Source organism: Ceratotherium simum, chromosome 6 (genome assembly GCF_057802395.1).
Source record: "Ceratotherium simum simum isolate JZ-2026a chromosome 6, ASM5780239v1, whole genome shotgun sequence".
NCBI lineage: Eukaryota > Metazoa > Chordata > Mammalia > Perissodactyla > Rhinocerotidae > Ceratotherium > Ceratotherium simum.
This window is the reverse complement of record NC_141905.1, coordinates 82,802,641-82,807,899: the sequence shown is the minus strand read 5'-3', so window position 1 is coordinate 82,807,899 and position 5,259 is coordinate 82,802,641.

Here is a 5,259-nt window from a genome sequence, read left to right as displayed (position 1 = left end):
CTTGGGAAATGAAGTCTTTGGCGGGAGGGGCCGAGGGGCCGGGCGCCGCGGAGTGAGCGCTGAGAAGTGCAGGTTTACGACAGCAGAACGACTCCGACATCGTATCTTCCGCGTGGGTCTCGCGCGCAGCGCACCCAAGACCCCGCCTCTTCTGTGTATCCCTTGAGAGATCTCTTAACCGTTTTTTCTCTTTGCAAATGAAACTCTTAGTATGAATAGCCAACATTTGCCGTGTTCAAGAATGAAAGGAGTGAGATGATTCAGGCAATTGTCCGGTTTGGTGTTTGACATAGAAATAACATGATGTGGTCTCAATTTTCACATGAGACTCCCCCTGCAATGTGGAGAATACAGTGCCGGGGAAGGGGGGAGGTGGAAGGGAGGCTAACACAATAATCCAGACGCGGGACGACGGCGGCTTGGGGGTGGTTAGAAGTGAAATGGTGGTAGCAGTGGAGGTGGTAAGAAGCAATTGGATTCTTGTTACAAACGAACACAAATTTAATGAAAAATCATGGAAAGAAGATGAAAACAACATAAATAAGAAATAACAGTGAAAATAAGCCATAACAAAGTTAGGAAAAGAAACTCAGTGAAGGAACTAACCTTTCTAATCGTTATTCTTCAATTTGTTCAATGCTTCAGGTTCAAAACTGGGCTCCTGATCTCCCACAAAGCTCATTCTTCCACACTCTTTCCAAGCTCATCACACAGAGCCGTTTTCTCACAGTTGTGCAGGCCAACCACTTTAGAATCATTCTTCTTTTTTTTGTGAGGGAGATCAGCCCTGAGCTAACATCCATGCCAATCCTCCTCTTTTTGCTGAGAAAGACTGGCCCTGAGCTAACATCTATTGCCAATCCTTCTTTTTTTTTCCCCCCTTTTTCTCCCCAAAGCCCCAGTAGATAGTTGTATGTCGTAGTTGCAGATCCTTCCAGTTGCTGTATGTGGGACGCCGCCTCAACATGGCTGGACAAGCGGTGCGCGCCTGGGATCTGAACCCTGCCGGCCAGTAGCAGAGTGCATGCACTTAACCGCTAAGCCACAGGGCCAGCCCCCTAGAATCATTTTTGACACCCCCCCCTTTCATCAGTCAGCACAGTCTTCAAAATATATCCAGGATCCTACAACTCACCATCAGCACACCTATCACGGTGGTCCAAGCCATCATCATCTCTCTCCTGGATCACTGTAACAGCCTTTAACTCAAGGGGTCTGAACTGGGGCACTTTTGCCCCTCAGGGGACATTTGGCAATGTCTGGAGACATTTTTGGATGTCATAACTGGGGGGAAGGTGCCACTGGTATTTAGTGGTTAGAGGCCAAGGATGCTGCTAAACATCCTACAATGCATAGGACAACCCTTCACAACAAAGAATTATCCCACCTAAAACATCAAAGGGATGAGGTTGAGAAATCGTGTGTTCCAGTTTCTGCTTTAACCCCTTCCCTGCCAAATCTGTTCTCAACATAGCAGCCCAAATGGTCATGCCAAAACTTAAATTTAAATCATGTTGCTTCTTGGTCAAATCCCCAAACTTATAATGACCTGGCTCCTATTACTGGTCTGCTACTGCCCCCTTTGTTCACTCTGCTTCAGCTACACCAATCTTCTTTCTGCCTTCTGGATATCCCCATCTCATTCTACCTCAGGGCCTTTGCACTTACTGTTCCCTTTGCCTGGACAGCTCTTCTCCCAGAAAGCTGCAAAGTTGACTCCTTTATCTTTGCTCTAGATGCTGTGATGTGCAACCCAGACCTCCCCTTGCAGGACTGATTGAATTATTATCCCAGCTGCTGGGGAGGTTGTCAGCTGAGAGCTCTCAGCTGTCAGCCCTCTCCTGGAATCATCCTCAATGAAAGACAGTCTCATTGCCCAAAGTCAATCCTCCTTTTCTGAGCAACCAGCATTCAATGCCTGATCAATGTAGATGAATAAAGGCCCAGCGCATTCACTCCAAGTTGGGGCAATTCCAAAAGGTCATCCCAGCTTCACAGTGCCCTGTGTGGGGAGGGAGTGTTAGCTGATGCTCTGTTGTAATGGTACTCTAGCCCAACTATTTCTTCTGTCCAATCCTGCTTCTTTCTCTTCCCCAATAGGTGGTAATCCTGAGAGCACTCCCTAATAAACTTCTTCCATGTTCATCTCAGTCTTAGACTCTGCTTCCCTGGGGACACAACCTGTGACAATCTCTTTTAGGTTTTCACTCAATGTCACCCTCTCAGGGAAACTTTCCCTTATCACCCTTACAGGACTGCAACCCTCACCCAATATTCTCAATATTCCTTCCCTGCTTTACTTTACCCTTTACCACTGTCAACAGCTAACATCATCTCTATTTTACCTATTTTTCCATTCTACTGTCTCTCCTTCCACTAGCATGTTCTGAACTTCAGGAAGACAGGGACTTATCTTTGATTTGCTTACTGTTGTATCTCCATCATCTGGAATAATACCTGGCATGTAGACATTGCCCAATACCTGATTGTTGAGTGACTGTTGCATGAAAAAGGGGCAGGGCCCCACAGAAGATGGTTGTTTTATCAACAGGGTGCAAGAGGGGGATGGAGATAGAAGAAGCTGATAAAAAGAGTAAGCTTATTAATAATGAGGTGCCTTGGGTTGCCCACTGAAGAAACAATTTGGGATGCAGGAGGAGATGAGAGAGCAAAGAGAGCCAGATGGACTGGCAGAGTTTGTACGGAGAAGGTGAAAGAAAGAGGGGAAAATGAGTAGCTCCAGGGAGATTCTGGACTTTAGAGGGAGAGAGAGAGATGAGAATAAGGAATTTTTAGGATCTAGTATTGTGTGTGGCACGATGTAATTCCTCTTGACTGCCTTCCTCATGAAAACCTTCAGCAAAACAACTATAATGGTAGTGCACATCCATGTAGTGGGTAAGCTTGAAGGCTTTATAGTAGATTGCTTGGGTCCAGTCTCAGCTCCAGCACTCACTGTGTGACCTTGGGCAACTTCTCTGTGCCCTGGTCTGCTCATCCGTAAAATGAGAACTCTAGTATCTGCTTCATGTGGCTATCTTTAGGAGTAAATGAGATAATATATTGGACGTGCTTAACACAGTGACAGCTTCATGAATGTTAGCCATCATTTCTATTATCATGAAGTAGGTTAAAAGCTAAAAGAGATTGATAGGTGTTGACAAGAAAAGACTTCAAGTATATCACCACACTATTGTTAAGTGAAAATGCAAGATGCAAACAATGCAAACGGTAAGATTCCATTTATATATATCTATCAAAACAATGTATTTTTACATGTGTATTATGCATGCAAATGCCTCACTCTGCTATAATGAATCTCAAAGTGGGAATAAGAAGTCCAGTTTCATTTGGATTATGCCCATTTTGTAGTTGAGGAAACTGAGACTTAGGAGGTTTAAATTAAGTAACTTACCCAAGGGGCCGGCCCAGTGGCATAGTGGTTAAGTTTGCATGCTCTGCTTTGGCAGCCCGGGGTTCGCAGGTTCGGATCCCAGGCATGGACTTACACACTGCTCATCAAGCCATGCTGTGGCGGCGTCCCATATACAAAATAGAGGAAAATGGGCATGGATGTTAGCTCAGGGCTAATCTTCCTCAGCAAAAAGAGGAAGATTGGCAATGGATGTTAGCTCAGGGCCGATTTTCCTCACACACATGCACAAAAAGTAACTTACTCAAGGTCATACCTGGTACAGACTAAGTTGTGATTGAAGTTCAAGTTGGCTTGACTCCATAGTTCATGATCAGGCAAGAAAATGCAAAGGAAAGGAGTGAGTGGTGTCAGGCACAGAAGGAGAGAAAACCTGGTTGAGTCTTGGCACCTCTCTGGAGGAAGAGAGGGGAACAGGGCATAGCTGGCACCTGAGAAGGGTCCTCATGCTGAATGGCTTGTGTGAGGTTTATTTGGAAGCTGCTGCAATGGCTCTAGTGAGCCGTGAGCTTAAGTGGCCCAAAGGAAGGCAGAGCAGTGGTGACAGGATGGAAAAATGCCCCTGAGCCCAGAGACCAAGAGGACTCCAAGAGGGGCTGGGTGGGGAAGGTGAGGGAAGGAGAAGGATGATGCTCTGCTTTGGGTGACAGTAGGATGGTCAGGGACCACATGAATGGAGAACACAGAGAAGAGAGGGTTCGGAGGCATGGGTGGTGGGGAGAAGAGGGTGCAAGAGAGTTTGGTTTTGAACAGGTTGAGTTTAATGTAACAAGAGACATCTAGGCGGCTGCAATAAAAGTCTGGAGCTGGGGGTAGAGGATGGAATTGGAAGTCATTGATAATAAGAATGATAGCTAACATTTACTGAACACTGACTATTTGCTAGGCTCTGTTCTAAGCTCTTTACATGTACAGTGTATTAACTTAATCTTCCTAACAACCCTCTGAAGTAGACCCATTTTAAACTCCATTTTATTTTATTTTTTTTAAAGATTTTATTTATTTATTTATTTTCCCCCCAAAGCCCCAGTAGATAGTTGTATGTCATAGCTGCACATCCCCCCAGCTGCTGCATGTGGGATACGGCCTCAGCATGGCTGGAGGAGCAGTGCGTCGGTGCACGCCCGGGACCCGAACCCGGGCCGCCAGCAGCGGAGCGCGCGCACTTAACCGCTAAGCCACCGGGCCAGCCCCATAAACTCCATTTTATAACTGAAGAAACTGACCTAGCATTTATTGAGCATTTGCCATGTATCAGGCACGTAGGATTTTACAGGAATTATCTCATTTAATCTCTACAGCTGCCATATGCCATAGGTGCTATTATCATCCTTGTTATAAGGATGGGCAAACTAAGGCCCTGAGAAGCTAAGGAACTTGCCCAGGGTCACACACGGGAAGGCCAGGGCTCAAAACCTAGCAGTCCAACTCCAGAGCTGGGTGCCTTGCCCCCTTTTTTAAAGGCTCACAAGAGCAAGCGGTGTTGAGAAAACAAGGAGGGGTTTTTCAGAAGAGTGTGCTGAGTGATGTTGACCCATACTGAGGATCAAGGACGTAAAGCCTGGAACATGACTCCTGGTTTGCCAATTGGGAAGCATTTGAGGAGTCCTGAAAGACCAGTTTCAGAGAAGTTGTAGGTGAGCAGGGTTCCAGGCTGCAGGGACCAGCAGAGTGAGAGGGAGACAGGCAACCTAACCTAGAGCACTCACAGAGCCTCCCTCCTGCCTCATGTAACAGGTACCCGGTGGGAGGGACTGTGTTCCTAGGCACATTCCAGCTTCTCCCTGGTGATGGGCAGCTCTGCTAGGATTGAGCTTCTCCACCCC